The sequence below is a fragment of the Elaeis guineensis genome, chromosome 1 (assembly GCF_000442705.2).
Source record: "Elaeis guineensis isolate ETL-2024a chromosome 1, EG11, whole genome shotgun sequence".
In the NCBI taxonomy this organism is placed as follows: Eukaryota; Viridiplantae; Streptophyta; class Magnoliopsida; order Arecales; family Arecaceae; genus Elaeis; species Elaeis guineensis.
In genome coordinates, this window is record NC_025993.2 from 126,787,334 (window position 1) to 126,806,721 (window position 19,388).

A 19,388-nucleotide genomic window follows, 5' to 3' on the forward strand; every position below is an offset into this window, starting at 1 on the left:
ACCGGCCACTCAACTATTGCTCTAATCTTTTCAGGATCAGCAGATACACCATTGGGGGTAACAACAAAATCTAAAAAGATGATATGGTCTGTCATAAAAGTGCACTTCTTAGGATTAGCATACAAGCTTTCTGTTTTAAGAACTTGGCACACTCTTTGGAGGTGATCTAAATGGTTTTCCCTAGTTCGACTATAGATCAAAATGTCATCAAAATATATGACTACAAATACTCCTATAAATGGTCGTAGTACTTGGGTCATCAACCTCATGAAGGTACTAGGGGCATTAGATAATCCAAATGGCATCACCATCCACTCATATAAACCATTTTTTGTCTTGAAAGTAGTTTTCTACTCATCTCCCAGTCTAATCCTTACTTGATGGTAACCACTCTTAAGATCGATCTTAGAAAAGATAGTGGATCCGGCCATCATATCTAACATGTCATCTAACCTAAGGATGGAAAAACGATACTTAATGGTGATCTTATTAATGGCACGGCTATCTATGCACATCCTCCATGTACCATCCTTCTTTGGAGTCAGTAGTGCAGGAACCGCGCAAGGACTCAAACTCTCCCTCACAAATTCTTTTTTTATCAGCTCTCCAACTTGTCTTTGTAGCTCGGCATGCTCATTAGGGTTCAACTTATAGTGGGGCAAGTTGGGTAGGGTAGATCCAGGAACTAAATCAATGGCATGTTGAATGTTTCTCATAGGCGGTAAGTAATCTGGAAGATCCTCAGGAAAGACATCATGAAACTCAGTAAGAAGGTTAGCTACTTCCTTAGGATAATCCACCTTAGAATCCTCACAAACTTCTCTAGCAACAAGCATCCAAACTGGTGATCCTTCACTCATGATCGTCTCTAATTCTTTAGCACCTATCAGATTGAGGCTTTTCTTCTTAAGATTTTCTTTTGATCCATCGCCTATCTTTCTATTAGTCTTAGGTGGGGAAGGATTAATCGTGATCTTCTTACCCTGATGAGTAAAGCTGCAGGAGTTGGTACGGCCATAAATCGTAACATCATTGTCGAATAGCCAAGGCCGACCTAATATGATACTTCCAACTTTCATGGGTAAGACATCGCACCACACATGATCCTGATAGGAATGAAGCTGGATGGGCACACAGCATCTAAATTTGATAAGAATAGAGGAGGAATCAATCCAAGACACATGGTATGGACTGGGATGATCTACAGGAGTTAATCCTAATCGCTTAACCGTGTTGGTGGAAATGGCGTTGATACAGCTACCGCTATCAATGATCACCTTACAAATTTTATCGCCAAATTTTATGAAGGTATGGAAAATAGAGGTCCTACGCCAGTCTTCACTTTCCTTAGTTTGGGCTAGGACATACCTAACGACTCCAAGCCTAAGGTCTGACTCAGGTGTGGCATAACCTAGGATGTCCTCAGTACTCTCAAATTGCTCGGCTAAATCTGGATCAGCTTCATAAACTTCCTCCTCAATATTTTTTAGAGTTTCTCCTTCTAATTCTTCTATGAATAATGATCGGTTGGGGCATTGTGCAGCAAAGTGACCGTAACCATGGCACTTGAAGCAATGAGATCGAGAACTACTTCCTTTTGATAACTCTCCTATAGCTCCTTTTCCTTTATCTTCTTTTCTCCCAATAGGATTTGTAAGTGGAGGTCTGTTACTAGGAGTTTGATTAATATTAGGTCTCGATCCAGAAGGGGTTACTCGGTTGGGTTCAGGACGATGGAGAATCGAATATCTAGAAAATCTTTCAAAATCTAAGGCAAGTTGATAAGCTTGTTCCAACGTGGTTACCTCTCGCAGAAAGAGCTCACACTGAATATCCTCTCGTAATCCAGCTCTAAATCTAGATAAGGTAACAACTCTATCTTCGGCTACTCCACATCTCATGAGGTATTCATCAAATCTCGTGATATACTCGGTGACTGATTTATTCCCTTGAGTAAGCCTCTGCCATTGATCTAAAAGTCTTTGTTGGTAAGAGGTGGGGAGGTATTTCTCTCTGAGTTTTTCTTTCATCTCATCCCAGGTTTTTATCGGATCTTGTCTTCTTTGATTGAGAAGACGCTCAACACTTTTCCAATAAAGTCGGGCTTGCCTCACCAATTTCATCCTAGCAAATCTAACTCTCCTTGCTTCAGACATTTCATACCATCCAAAATAGTGGTCCATACCTGATTCCCAATCTAGGTACTCTCTCGGATCTAGACAACCATCAAAACTTGGGGCTTTGACTTTCACATTCCTAAGAATATGCTCATCTTGATCGAACTGGTTATGGTGCGGGCGTGCCCCTATAGATCGATCAAGTTCTAGATTCCTACCTCTTTGTCCTATAGGCAGTCGGGGAGACTCAGGTTCATGTTGTTTCTGCCTAGCTTCTTTTAATACCACTATTCTCTCATCCATGGCTTTCATAAAATTTTTTATGTTATCAAACTTTTCAGTCAGAGCATTAAAGATGGCTGCTATATTGGGATCCATATTGGTGTTGGGTGGGGAAGTAGGATGTTGGTACCAGGTACCTGATCTAGTGGTCATGCAACTCTAAGATGCAGAAATAAGGTGCAATAAAAAATTAAAATACTTGAAAGTAAAGTACAAAATTTAGAGTGCGAAAATTTAACTTGCAAAAATTTAAATTGCTGAATTTAAACTAAAGCCCTAATCAACCTGCTCTGATACCAAATTGATGTGGGACAATCTTAAAAAAAAAAAATCAATCCTAATAATCAAGCTCTCTTCTATTCATCAACAACAAATCACGTCCGGCCAGGGGCTTATTATTCCCAGGACAGACAGTATAGTTGCCTATACTCTGCTCAGGAGGCATGATTGATTGATACGAGACTAAAGCGAGATCAATCTAAATGATACAGATGAATACCATTCGAGAGATCAGTAAATAATTAGTAATAGAAAATTTTATAAACAGATAGCAGAAATTAAACATGCTCACGAGTAAATGCAAAAAAAAAAAATAAGAATGGAATGAGAGAAAATAAAATATTAAACCCGTGAGAAAATCCAAGAAGATGATAAGAATCCGGATCATGGTAGTTAAGAAACTACTCTGATTAGGGCTCTTAATCTTTTAACCAAACAGATCCATCGATAAAGAACTAGGTCTTTACCAACATCGGATTAAAAAAAAAAATCAAAGATCAACTGTTAAGGAACGAAGGTCCTTGACAGCATATGATCTGTAGAATAAGAAATCACTCCTTCTCTCAACACGACAGATGAAAATTCTGGAGGAGACAGATCTTCTCTTGACGGAATAGGCTTGCGTGGGTAGATGGTGGAGTCGATCAGAGTCACAGGAACACTGAATCTTAAGTAGAAGGAATAGGATAGAAAGTGGGCCTCACACCCTCCCCTTGTGGGGCGATTTTGGATCTCACACCCTCTCCCTCTCGGAGCGATTGACGCAAGTATTTGTGAAGTTTGTAAAATCATTCATTATTTTTTTCATGAAAGATACAAGGATTTATATAGGACTCTAAGGGTCCTATTTATTTAGGAATCTCTTATCTTTACAAGGAAGAAATCAAACCTCCACAAAAAAGTAAAGCATTATAATCTACCATAGGAAAGAAATCAGCCTTCAATAAAATAAGTAAGTAGCCAAGAACTCTTAAGGAATTCTAAGGAAGAAATGGAACTCCATGTGGGTGCTTGATGCTTGACACAACTTGGCATGAGCACGGCACATGCTGGCATGCATATTTCTTCTTTTGGCATGTGGAGAGTGGTGGCTCCAAAGGTGACGTGGACAAATCCAAGTATGGCCCTATGGACCCAAAGCCAAATGCATTAAAATAAATAACTGAAGTAGAATCAATTTAATGAGGCTTCTTCGATCCAAATCGAACTTAAATTATGTTGCCGATTTTTGATGGCTCTGGTGTCCGCACCAGACTTGGTATAAAAGTCTTAAAGAATTTGGCATTGACAGTCTTTCGAAATTATTTAGAACCAGCTTCGAATTGGATTCGAATCGGATCCATTTTGGATGAGATATGAGGAATCCTACTTGCACTAAAATTTTTATCTCCCATGGGCTGACTAGCACCTGGAATGGTGCTGGTTGTGGGTGTCCCATGTAGGTGAGGGAATGGATGCAATATGGATGCCATATATGATGGCAATTATATCTCATGTAGGAATCCTTCTTTCATGAGTATTGGACTGATTCAAAATATATTTAAATTAGGAGTCCTATACTTATTGAGTCATGAGAATCATCTATAAATTGAGAGGGTCTCTATCTATGGATGCATAGCAAAAAATCAGATGGAGAGAAGAGAGAAAGAGAGAGAGAGGTGTGACAAAAGGGAGCTCTACCTTCCTCTCCTTGGTGTCTCCCGTTGGTGCCGCCCCTTCTCCTTATCATGGGCCCACCTTGGGTGTCCTCCTTGCTGGTGTGGGGCGTCACACCAGTACCTCTCCTCACTCATTTGATTGGGCTACGAAGGTGATTTTATCGGAGTTCATCCTGCTTTCCAGTATTGTCTGGTGTGTACGTGAAGTCGAGGATCTGCACTTCCATGCCTCCATGAAGGTTTGTTTCAAATTTTAAAGATTTGATCTCTGATTCCATTGCTAATCAGATAAAGATTTGATTCTTATTCATGTAGATTATTAAAAAAAATTTTGATGTAACCTAGACTATTCGAAGAGAAATAATTTCCCTTCCCTTCACCTACTACCCATGATCCTCATGATTGTGGGCACTAATTCTCTGCTTTCGTTACTAAATTTGGAGGTAACACATGGCTACCCCACTCAATATAAAGGGGGAATAGGAGACTCACAAGTAAATTTTTTTTCAAGAGAATAAATCCACTCTTTATTCCCATTCTCTTAGCTCTACTGTTCTTAAGCTCCAGCTAACTTAAGCATTAGAGGATCCTCCATTACAGGACCTCTAATGAGAGTAGACTTCCTTTTTAAGGTTACTCAAGAGTCACTATAAGAATTCAATAAAAGAATAATACCCTACAAATCAATTGTATATGAAATACGATGGGATATTTTTCAATAATTTATCTTCCAAACTCATGTATTTGATATTATTATTTAATAAAATAAGCTTTTTGATTCATTATATGTTGCATCTTATTATTATTTTAAGATTATAATAAACTCCATAGATCTGAATAATAATTTTAGGATCATGATGAGATCACGCCAATGAGACCTAAATATTTGATAGCCTTAACTTAAAATATTTTCAGTCATTGGTTCATTGAGTTAAAGATTAATGATACCGATAAGACTGGCACGTCCTATATATGCTCAGTGATGAGGATGGTTGATCTCACAACTACTTGTGTGGTAACATTAATACAAAGATATGGATGCTCATTAGAGAATGATTTCACTGAATAAACCTACAAGAGAATATCTGATGGAGTCTTATTTACATATCAACTGATTGTTCTCCAGCAAAAGTTTTGCAAGTGATCCTTTGACCTGAGATCACCATAGTATTTTGTGTACGTGAATCCATATTTTGGTTCACTTCCTAACTTAGTTCTCTGATCTTTATGTAGGATGTTCTGAATATGGTGAAATATGCATGAAGGTTGTGAGTGGTCAATAAGGGATCAGTCACTCCTAATAAGGGAAGTGAATATCTTATGTGATCTCATAGGTGGATAATTCTAGAAGTCTTTGGCCAAAATAGGATGATAATTAGAAAGCGATTTCTAATGTATCATTAATTGAATCATCACCTTTTGATCCAGATATATTTAGATAAGCAATTGGGCTTGACATGATTCCATTTCCACAGCTCATCTAGGATGTTGTTTGACTGAAAGATTGAATTACATGGTAACTTACTACTGAAGAGTATTTTGATAATTTCTATCAAATTTTATCTCTTTCGATAATCATAACATATTGCTAGATATCAATCTTGACTTGTAGACTCATTGAAATTAAAAAAGTTTAATTCAAGAATTAATTAAGAAGAGTCCTAATTAATTGGGATGCTTGGGTTGACCTAGTCTGAATGGATTAGGGTTAGGTCAAGAGTCTGTATCCTCTGAATAGATTAGGGTTAGGTCAAGAGTCTGTATCCACTGATGGCTAAATTGGAATCCAATAGGTCACATATTTTGAGATTTGATCTTGATCTGATTTAATTAGAATTTAATGTAAATCTTAGGGGTTAATTTGATTTGCTAGCACATTGTGTTAATCCAAGTTCTCAATTAGGTTAAGTTCAAAGTGTTTGAGCTAAATCAAACCTGTTGCATTTGACCTGATTGGATTAGATCTATTTTAATTGGACTCCTACCTAACTTGAAAGTATTTCAAGTATGGAAGGACTCCTCCATGCCACCCCAGTGTTCACACCAAAAATAAATGCCGCCACCCTCATTTTTGCATTAAGAAGAGGAAGAGTCCTTCTTCCTTAAGACTCTTAACAATCTCTTCGATTTTCTTATTTTTCTTTTATTATCACATGCCAGATTTAATTAAAAAATTATGGAGTGTAGAAGTGGAAGAGTCTTTCTACATGAAGCCTCTCCTGCACCACTTAATTCATCGAAGAAATAAATTCTTCATGTGAGAGAAGTGGAGCGCCAAGAGTTGGCACCCCTTGGGTCTCCTTGACACCTCTTCATCACCTATTTATATGGGGTGCCTCTTATGGGATAAGGGTTGAGAATTGATGAAAAATTAGAGATCTTGGTGCATGATAAGAGAAAAAATAATCTAAAAAAAATCAGAGGAAAAGATAAGAAAAAATTGAGTGGAAAAGATAGAAAGAAGAGAGGTGAGAAACATAGTAAGTGAGGTGCACTTGTCTTAGGGTCTGATTTTTTCATATATTAGAGCACAAAATCAAATCCTAAGTTGTGAGATTTCTAGAAAAAATTCTCTTGGTATGATCTTAGTGGAGAAATTGAAGGCAATAGTATGTTGGTGTGATCGTTCTTTGAGAAAGAAACCGACAGTATTCTTGTGAAGTAAAAGCAGCGGCGGTGCACCGATTGGGAAGGACTTTGACCATCTTCTATCTAGAACACCATTGAAAAACTGCTATGTTGAAGTCTTATGGAGATCACCTTCTTACCATACTACTTATTTGAGAAAGTATAAGTTTCTAACTCTTTGCATGCTTAGATTTTATTTTGTTCGACATCTACAAGGTGATTCTAGGATTTGAATTTCGGTTCGACAGCTTTAATTATTAAAGCTTTCGATTTACATGTCAAAATTTTTTAAAAATTTATATTCTACTATATGATCCGAACCCAACAGTGGTAACAGAGCCATCCTTGTTAGATTCGATCAAACAAGTGTCATAGATGTAATATAGATTTGATCTAATTCATATTTTGCCAAAATGCTATATCGATTTTTAGTATCGATCTTAAAAATCAAAAATTATTTTTGACTTTATTTGAATCATGGGTTTAAATTTTAGTTATTAAATTTTAAATTTGTGATAATATGAAATTTAATGGTTCATGGATGTTTGGTGCTTCAATCGATTTGATTAAGGGTGTATTATTTTGCATGCCTAATTCGATTAGAGTTTTTGTATATTGACTGAACTTAATATATGTTAAGTCATTTCTACACCTTTTTATGATTATTGTAATCATTTTTGGTATGATAATATGAATAATATTATTACTTGAAAAAGCATGTTGAATTGCATAATTTGTATGTTACATATTATATAGTAGTTAGGATGTGCCGAGATCAGTTCAAGACCTTCTATGAAAATCAAATTAAGTTGTAGTATCGAGATTCACTTACAAATCAAATATCGAATTTATTTGATCAATTGATGTCTAAGCATTAGAGGTGATTTTCTAACTAGATCTGTATGCAAGCCTAGCCAACTATGTTGGTGTTTAAGAAAAGCTACAAGGAGCCTTCCACCTACTTACCTGGATAATTTGATCTTATCGAGTTTCAGACTTAGATTGATTAGTGATGTAGATACTACAAAAATCTTCCTTCATGCTTAGTCAGTAGAGTATGTCAAGATCTTAATGAGCTTATTGTGCTATCCACAAGGCTTACAATAGAAATTGATATGATGTTGACTAAGTACATACTGATGCTTACGGCATATTTGAATAGTATTGCCTTGTTGTGCTATCCACAAGGGCAATATTGTTTAAATATGACCACATGGAAATGAAGGGTTAACTTAACTAGAATACTATAGTTTGTTGTGCTATTCACGAAACTATGAGTATTCTAGAGGCAAGAAAAAAATGTTGAGAATTATATGAAGTATAATTGATAAAGAGTTACCTACTCTTGAACTTATGAATGCTTGTTGTGCTATCCACAAGGTATTTGTGAGAAATAGAGATCTCAACCTCATTTAGAAACATAATGATATTTCTCATTTTTCATACTTGAGAGCTATAAAATTTATTAAAATAGTGAGAAAATATAATTAGATAAAAATCCTAATCTAGTTATGCATGTCATTATAAGTTATCTGCTTATATTGTGCTCTTGTTATTGTAGATTAACTGCAAAATTGCCATCCTCACTGTCACTTCGAGGCATATTAGATGTAAATAAATTGATCAGATCAAATTATATGGACTGCATGAGAATAGTTCTCACACAGAAGAAAGTCTCTAATATACTAGATTCACCTGCACCCGATACGATCGGAGAAGATGCATCCGAAGAGAAAAGGGCCACATATAAAATGTAGAAGGATGACAGTATGACTGTCAAGTATATCATGCTTGCCTCAATGAATAATGAGCTTCAAAGACAGCATGAAGGCATGGATGTTCCTTCTATACTCTTTAATTTAAAAGAGTTATATGGAGAATAAAGCTGAACTGCTAGATATGAGATATCTAAGCAGTTATTTCATGCCAGGATGACTGATGGCATGTCTGTACAAACTCATATCCTTAAGATGATTGATCTGATCACTTGTCTAGGATAACTGAATTTCACTATGGATGGTGAGCTTAGTCAAGATTTGATTCTGCAGTCACTCCCTGATTTTTTTTCACAATTTGTCATTAACTACCACATGAACAAACTAAATATTAGCCTGTTTGAATGGCTGAATATGCTTAAAATAGCAGAGAGCTATTTCAAAGATGAAAAAGCTCCAGTTCTTCTTGAACATAAGGTCTCCAAGAAGAAAGGCAAGAAGGATTCTAAGAAAAAGATGAACCTAAGACTAGAATCTTGAAGAAGAAGGTGAAGAAGATCTTCGCCAAAGGTACTTGCTATCACTACGGCAAGGACGGGCACTGTAAGAGAAATTATAAGGAATATCTTGCAACTGTGAAATATAAGGAGATAAATATTCCTAAAAGTTTGCATATGATACAAAAAAACTTATCATTAAGTACTTCAATTTCAGATTCTTAGGTATTGGATACCGTCTATGGCTCATACCTTTGCAAATCATTGCAGGATCTGTAGAAAATAAGGAGTCTAAGTAAAGGTGACTTCATACTGTTTGACGCGAGTGGAGAGTCAATCCAGACTGAAGCTGTGGGAACCAAGATGTTAAAATTGCCTTCAGACAAAATTTTGAAACTGAAGATCTGTTATTATATTCTAAAAATTATTAAAAATATTATTCTGTACTCTTGTTATTAGAATAAGATTTTGAAATAAAAGTTAAGAACAATGGTTGTTCTATTTATTTTTCTAATAAATTTTATAGAAATGCTTATATTGATAATGATCTTTTATTTCTATCACTTAATGATAATATACTTTATCTTGATAATATAAAGAAAAGAAAGAAAGAGGATGTGAATGTCATATATCTCTGGCACTACCACCTTGATCATATAAATGAGTCAAGAATTAACAAGTTATACAAAGATAAATTCTTCGATCCTTATAATTTTGAATCATATGAAACTTGTGAATCTTATCTCCTAAATAAAATAACCAAGACTCCATTTACTGGATATGGAGAAGGGTGAGTGACGTTTTCGACCTTGTACATACTGATGTTTGTGGTCTAATATCGACTCAAGTCAGAGGTGGATGCTCCTACTTCATCATATTTACTGATGATAAGTCTAGGTTTGGATATGTATATTTAATGAAATATAAATTCAAAATTTTTGACAAGTTTAAAGAGTATCAAAGAATGATTGAGAGATAAACTGATAAAAGTATTAAAGCTCTTCGATCTGATCAAAGAGGAGAATACTTAACTAGTGAGTTCCTCGATCATTTAAAATAAAATGATATTCTCTCTCAATGGATACCTCCTTACACTCCATGATTAAATGGTATTGCGAAAAGGAGGAATCACACCTTATTAGATATAGTGCGGTCCATGATGTGTTTCACGGATCTTTCAATCTTCTTTTGGAGATTTGCTCTCGAGGTCACGGCATATATTTTAAATAAAGTACCATCAAAATCTATCTTTAGCACTCCACATAAGATATGGAAAGAGAAGAGGCCCAGTCTTAAATACCTTAAGATTTGGGGTTGCCCTGCTTATGTCAAAAATATTGATGGACATAAGCTTAGTGCTAGATCAAAAAAATATAGGTTTGTGGGTTATCCCAAAGGAAGTATAGGGTACTACTTCTACCACTCTACTCAACAATAGATATTTGTTGGTAGACATGCCATTTTCTTAGAGAAAGAGTTCATCCAAGAAGGAGTAGTGGGAGGTTAGTTGAACTTGAGGAAGTTCAAGACCTACAATTTATTCAGAATTAGTAAGCTGACTCTCAACCAGATGTGTTCATTGTTCAGACATAGTCACTACACACATCTCCTCTCTGAAGGTCAAGTAAAGTACATAATGTATCACTCAAATATAAATTTATCATTGAGAATGACAATACATCCCACATCATTGAGAATGATGATCCTATGACCTATTCGAAAGCTATCATAAGTGATGACTATGACAAATGGCTTAAAGCCATAAAATTTGAAATGAACTCCATATATACCAATCAAGTTTAGACTTTGGTTGATGCGCTTGAGGGTGTGACCCCAATAGGCTGTAAATAGGTCTTCAAGAAGAAGATTGGAGCAGATGGCTAGGTAGAGACCTATAAGATCAGGCTGGTGGCAAAAGATTTCAGACAAAAATAAGGTATTAATTATAAAAAAAAAAATTTCATCTGTAGTCATGCTCAAGTCTATTCAAATTATGCTTGCCATTATGGCATACCATGACAATGAGATCTAGCAGATAGATGTCAAGACTGTCTTCCTCAATGAAAATCTTAAGAAAAAAATCTATATGACTCAGATAGAGAGATTTATCTCTAGTAGGAGAGCAAATCAAGTATGCAAGCTAAATAAATCTACTTATGGATTAAAGCAAGCATTGAGGAGCTGGAACATTCATTTTGATGAGATAGTCAAATCATTTGGCTTTATCGAAAATATGAATGAACCTTGTGTGTATAAAAAGACTAGTGAGAGTACTATTATCTTCTTGATCTTGTATGTGGATAACATACTGCTCATTAAAAATAACATCCCTATATTGCAATCGGTTAAGACATGACTATCACAAAAGTTTTTCATGAAAGACTTAGGTGAAGCATCCTATATACTTGGTATAAAGATCTATAGGAATAGATCGAAAAGGATACTTGGCTTGTCCCAATCTAGGTATATAGACCTTATATTGAAGAGTTTCAACATGAAGGGAAGTAAAAGAGGTTACTCGCCCATGGGTCATGGCATACAACTCTCTAAGAAGATGTCTCCTAAGACATCTAAAGAGAAAAATAGAATGAGTTTTATTCCTTATGCTTCAGCTGTAGGATCAATAATATTTGCTATGCTGTGTACCAGGCCTGATGTATCTTATGCCTTAGGTATTGTAAGCAAATTTCAGACAGATCCTAGGAGGATCATTGGAAAGCTGTGAAAAACATACTCAAATATTTGAGAAGGACTAGAGATATTTTTCTCATATATGGAAGATTTGATTTAAAACTGGAAGGTTATACTGACTCTAATTTTTAATTTGATTCAGATAATAGCAAATCCATATCTGGATATATGTTCACCCTGTATGGTGGAGTAGTAAGTTGGAAGAGTTTCAAATAGCAAACTATTGCTAACTCAGTCACTGAGGCTGAGTACATTGCTGCTAGTGAGGCTACTAAGGAGGCTGTTTGAATGAATAAGTTCATCTCAGAATTAGGTATGATTTCGAAAATTGAACAACCAGTGCCTCTTTATTATGACAGTACTAGGGCAATTGCTTAAGCCAAAGAATCAAAGTCTCATCATAAATTCAAACACATCCTAAGATGGTTCCACCTCATTTGGAAGATAGTCGAAAGATGCGATATGATCGTGGAGCAAGTTGACACCAAGAACAATATAGCAAATCCGTTCACGAAGGCCTTATCATTGCAGTAGTTTGACCACCACCTCGATTGCATGGGCATCACGTATAGGGATGATTGACTTTAGTGCAAGTGGGAGATTGAAAGAATAATATCTTACAAGTCAATCGCATATGGATACGATGGAGTATTTTTCTATAATTTATCTTCCAAACTCATGTATTTGATATTATTTTTTAATAAAATAGGCTTTTCGATTCATTATATGCTGCATCTTATTATTGTTTTAAGATTATAATAAACCCCATAGGTCTGAATAATGATTTTAGAGCCGTGATAAGATCATGCTAGTGAGACCTAAATCTTTGATAGCTCTGATCTAAAATATTCTCAGTTATTGGTTCATTGAGTCAGAGATTAATGATACCGATAAGACCGGCACGTTCTATGTATGCTTAGTGATGAGGGTGATTGATCTCACAACCACTTATGTGATGACACTAATACAAAGAGTGGGTACTCATTAGAGAATAAATTTACTAAATAGACCGATGAGAGAATATCTGATGGAGTTTTATTTATATGTTAGTTAATTGTTCTCCAATGGGAGTTGTGCAAGTGATCCTTTGATCTGAGATCACCATAGTACCTTGTGTACGTGAATCCATATTTTGGTTCACTTCCTAACTTGATTCTCTAATCCTTGTGTGGGGTATTCTAGGTATGATAAAGTATTCATGAAGGTTGTGAGTGGTCAATAAGAGATCGATCACTCTTAATATGAGGAGCGAACATCATATGTGATCTCATAGGTTGATAATTCTAGAAGTCTTTGGCCAAAGCAAGATGATAATTAGAAAAAAATTTCTAATATATCATCAACTAAATCATCACCTTCTGATTGAGATACATTTAGATAAATAATTAGGCTTGACATGATTCTATGCCCACAGCTCATTTAGGATGTTGTTTGACTGAAAGATTAAATTGCACGATAATTTACCACTGAAGAATATTTTGATAATTTTAATCAAATTTTATCTCTTTTGGATAGTCATGATACATTGCTAGACATCGATCTTGACTTATGGACTTGTTGAAATTTAAAAAATTTTAATTCAAAAATTAATTAAAAAGAGTCCTATTTAATTGAGACATTTGAGCTGACCTAGTCTGATCGGATTAGGATTAGGTCAAGAGTCTATGTCTACTGCTGGCTAGATTTGAAATCCAATGGATCACATACTTTAAAATTTGATCTTGATCTAATTTAATTAAAATTTAATATAAATTCTAAAAATTAATTTGATTTGCTAGCATATTACGTTAACCCAAGTTCCCAATTAGATTAATTTTAAAGTGTTTGAGCTAAACCAAACCTGTTGCCTTTGACTTGATTGGATTAGATCTATTTTAATTGGACTCCTACTTAACTTAGAAGTGTTTCAAGTGTGGAAGGACTCCTCCATGCCACCCAGGTGTCCACACCAAAAATAAATGCCACCACCCTCATTTTTGCATTAAGAAGAGGAAGAGTCCTTCTTCCTTAAGACTCTTAACAATCTCTTCAGTTTTCATATTTTTTCTTTATTATCACATGCCAAATTTAATTAAAAAAATTATGAGTTGTAGAAGAAGAAGAGTCCTTCTATGTGAAGTCTCTTTTGCACCACTTAATTTATCAGAGAAATAAATTCTTCATATGAGAGAAGGGAGCGCCAAGAGTTGATGCCCCTTGGGTCTCCTTGATACCTCTTCATCACCTATTTATATGGGGTGCCTCTCATGGGATAAGGGCTGAGAATTGATGAAAAATCAGAGATCTTGGTGTGTGATAAGAGAGAAAAAAAATTTGAAAAAAAAATTAGAGGAAAAGACAAGAAAAAATTGAGTGGCAAAGATAGAAAGAAGAGAGGTGAGAAAAATAGCAAGTGAGGTGTGCTTGTCCTATGGTTTGATTTTTTCATGTATTAGAGTATAAAATCAAATCCTAGGTTGTGAGATTTTTGAAGAAAATTCTTTTGGCATGATCTTAGTGGAAAAATCAAAGGCAATAGTATATTACTGCGATCATTTTTTGAAAAAGAATCTGACAATGTTCTTGTGAAGAAAAGACTGTAGCGGTGCATCGGTTGGGAAGGACCTTGACCATCTTCTGTGTGGATCACCATTGGAGGATTTTTATTTTAGAGTCTCGTAGAGATCACCTTTTTATCATACTTTTTATTTGAGAAAGTATAAGTTTCTAACTGTTAGCATGCTTGGATTTTATTGTGTTCGATATCTACAAGGTAATTCTAGGGTTTGAATTTTGATTCAACATTTTTAATTGTTAAAACTTTCGATTTGCATGTTAAAAAATTTTAAAAATTTACATTCTACTATGTGACCAGAACCCAATATTCAGACTATTAGCAACAGCTAGTTGCCATCACTAATAGTCCACATACCATCATTAATAACCTCATCGTCGCTAATTCCATCGTAACAACCAATCTGAAACAATCTGATCACTAAATATTCTTATTAGTGATGGAAACCCTAGCTGTCACTAATAAGACTATTAGCGACGACTTTAGCGATGAAAAAATTTTATCATTAATTATTTTTAATTTTTAATTTAAATTTTTAAAAAATTTAAAAAATATTAGCGATGGCATTTGCCATCATTAATATCGTCTCTAATTTTTTTAAATTTTTAAATTAAATTAAAAAATTAAAAAATATTAATGATGGTATTATCATTGCTAATACCATCGTTAATAAGTATTAATGATGACATTTTCCATCGCTAATATCATTGCTAATAATTAATTTTATTTTTAAAAAAAATTAATAATAATAATTTTTTAAAATTTATTTTAATTAATCATAATGAATTATGGTTTTTAATACTTGTTATAATTAAAATCCAATGATAATATGATAATCAAAAATTAAAAACTAATTATATTATATTAAAAATATAAATTATATATTTTTTTTACAAGTAATATCAAAAAAAATACATCAAAAAAAATCAGGTCTGATCCTCATCATCGTCCACCTCCTCCTCCTACTCTCTAGCAGCTGGTGGATAAGACCCGGATGACCCAGCATCCTGTAATGAAAAAAATAAAATAATATTAATAAATTTTGATATGGAGATGTATCTTTTAATACGGAGGTGTATCTTTTGATATACTTCTTTGATTCTCGAACAGATTATTCCTATATATTTCATTCAATGATACAGAGCTATAAACATCTCCGATCCATTGATTGGATGATTAGCTTGAATTTTTAACCCCTAAATCTCATTTTCAGATTCAAACCTAAATATATGAAGCTTCGAAATATGAAAACTTAAAACAACTAAAAGAATTTAGTAATATAATTACTTGATGTGAGGGCTGGGATGACGAGTCCAGTCAATCATGCAGCTATGGATCCTGGAGAAGCTCTATGATCATATCGTGGATGGCATCTAAGAGGCTCTAAGGTCGCTGACTCAGAATAATTAAAGTATTCGAGTTTACCACATGACATGTGTGCCGTAGAACCATATAAGCTGGCTGTATAAGAGCTCTCTCCTCTAATGCTCCCTCCTCGACTGTGATGACTCCGACCTTAGAAAGATATGATCTACAATCTCTGAAAATAAAAATAATTATGTATCATATTGTGTTAACTGTGTAACATAATAAAATAACTATGTATCATATTTATTTAACTATATATCATGATACCTTAACTTTGTACTATGTTCATAAAAGTAACGTGCATATTTTATGACTAAAAAAAAATGAGCAACATTAGTTTGAAACATAAATCAAAAAAAGATACATGACTACATCAATAGGATACTTTTTCTCAAATGTTGATGATGTACGATTTCAGTTTCCTTTCGAGCATCCTAGTTTCTATAAGAAGTAGTTCTTCTTCGATGAAAGGCAACTTGTCATGAGTATTTATCACTCGATGGAGTTTGGTTTCTATCTTTGTAGCCATGTAGACTAACGCATTATCATGTACTGCTGGATGAGAATCATTTTTCTACTGATACATTGCAAATGCTAACTAACAATCTTACATAACATCTGATCTTTCTAATGAAGGATCGACATCGATTGACGGATCTAGGGATAGGTCTATTGTGGTGCATCATCTGTCGTAGATCAAGGACAACATTACTAGAGGCATCAATTTGATCTAGTAAAAATAAATACATATTTAGGTAAGTGGAGCCCCAGTCCATTTCCTAGACTCATAAGATTTCAAAGAAATTACAATTTGTGGGGGGTGTTTAAGGAAAGGCAAGTTCTAGTCCATAGTGTACCAGCAAGTTGCTGCTTTAGGGCTAATGACCTTCCAAAGGGAGAAAAAAAGATGTAGGACTTCGAACATGCAGAAGAAGAGATTAGTTTTCATTGCGTAAAATCTTCTATTATCCTCAAAAATGACAAGCAAAATCTATCAGCACCCATCAGGTTTTAGACATCATATGAGAACAAAAAAAAGAGCCCATAGCAATCTGTGGAGCCATTCCCTTCGATATCCATTTATTAAGTTTGAATCATTATCAAAGAAAATAAGAAGGCAACCATAAGAATATAACAAGCAAAATCCATCGACACCCATCAGCTTTAAGACATCATATGGATAGAAGAAAAAGAGGCCAGTCCCTTCAATATCCATTTAGTTTGGATATTCATCAGGAAAAATAAGAAAAGACAATCATAAGAATATAGCAACCAAAATCCATCGGCACCCATCAGCTTTAAGACATCATATGGGAAGAAAAAAAAGAGGTCAGTCCCTTCAATATCCATTTAGTTTGGATCATCATCAGAAAAAATAAGAAGGTAACCATAAAAATATTGTAATTAAAGCCCATCGGCACCCATCAGCTTTAAGACATCATATAAAAAAAAGAAAAAGAGGTCAGTCCTTTCAGTATCCATTTAGTTTGGATCATCATCAAAGAAAATAAGAAGGCAACCATAAGAATATAGCAACCAAAATCCATCGGCACCCATCAGCTTTAAGACATCATATAGGAAGAAGAAAAAGAGACCATGACATAACCCCAAGTCTCATGCATCTAATTGATGTGGCCCCTGCCGTCGCTAATACTCACAATAGTAGATGCATTGGTGAGGGAACAGGGCTGCAAAGTAAGGGCCGTAGGATCCGACCGATGCAGTCGGGCAGCCACTGGCGAGGCGGGGCTGGGGCGGCTGCCCTGGGGCCTCGACGTAGAAGGCGCCTGTGGGGTCAGGGCAGCCGCAGGCGAGGCAAGGCTGGGGGGGCTGGCTCGAGGCCATGGCATAGGAGGCATCAATGGGGTCGGGATGCATGGAGAGCCAAGAATGTCGGGAAGGAGGTGCCGGTGGGGTCGGGGCCGTTGCAGGTGAGGCAGAGCCAAGGGCAGCTAATGGGGCCACAATGTAGGAGGCACCGATAGGGTCGGGGCGGCCGTGGGTGAGGCGGGCCTTGGGTGGCATGCTCGAGGCCACGACGTAGGAGGCACCGATGGGGTCGGGATGTGTGGGGAGCCGAAAACGTCGGGAAGGATGCATCGGGAAGGGGTGTCACTGTCGATCAAGAGGAAGCACCGATGAGGTGGGGAATAGCTGGAAAGGAGGAGAGTGAGAGGGCTTCACGGGAAGGAAGAGAACGAGCGCAAAATTTTTTTTTTCTCTAGCAGACTGGGGTTATTTTTTAGCTGGACTATTACCAACGATAATGGCAGCCAGTAATACGATTGGTAAAACTTTATTTTATGTGCCGGGACATTAGTGATGGTAGTTTTTGTCACTAATACCCATCCACCATCGCTAATACTATTAAATTTTTTTTAAATATTAAGTTTTAATATTAAATATTTTTAAAAATTTTAAAATAATATTTTTTCAAAATTATTAGCGATGGCAAAATATTTTATCGCTAATTTTGACAATAATACTATTAAATTTTTTTGAATATTAAATTTTATTATTAAAATTTTTTTCTTCTTGATCATTTTTGGGTGGTTAAAAATTATTATTAGGTTTTATTAAATTTTTGAGCTTAATTAATTGATGGATCAAGTCTTAGTTAATTTAAATTAGATTTAATTTAATTAGACTTGATTTAATTTGAGGCTAATTAGATTTTAATATTTCAAGGAAGATTTAGATTCAAAATCTAATTGAATTAGGTTTGAAAAGATTTTGAATTGGATTCGAATCGGATTCAAATTAGATTCGAATTGATTTCGAATTAGATTCGAATTGAATCACAGATCAAGTTTTAATTAATTTAAATTATATTTAAATTAATTAAATTTGACTTAATTTGAGATTAATTAGATTTTATAATCCAAGTAGGACTTAGATTCAAAGTCTAATTGAATTAGGTTTGATAATATTTTGAATTAGATTCGAATCGAGTTTGAATTAAATTCGAGTTAAATCATGGATCAAGTTCTAATTGATTTAAATTAATTTTAATTTAATTAAGCTTGATGTAATTTGAGATTAAGTAGATTTTATAATCTAAGTTGGACTTAAATTCAAAATCTAATTGAAATAAGTTTGACAAGATTTTGAATTGGATTCAAATTGAATTCGAATTGGATTCAAATTGAATCATGGATCAAATCTTAATTGATATAAATCAGATTTAATTTAATTAGACTTGACTTAACTTGAGGCTAATTAAATTTTATAATCCAAGTAGGACTTAGATTCAAAGCCTAATTGAATTAGATTTGACAGGATTTTGAATCGGATTCAAATTAAATTCAAATTGAATCAAAGATCAAGTTCTAATTGACTTAAATCAGATTTAATTTAAGTATATTTGACTTAATTTGAGCTTAACTAGATTTTATAATCCAAGTAGGATTTGGACTCAAAGCCTAATTGAATTAGATTTGATAGGATTTCGAATTGGATTTGACTTAAATCATGGATCAAATCCTAATTGACTTAAATTAATTAAATTTAATTAGGTTTGACTTAATTTAAGACTATTTGGATTTTATAATCTAAGTAGGACTTAGATTCAAAGTCTAATTAAATTAGGTTTGATAGGA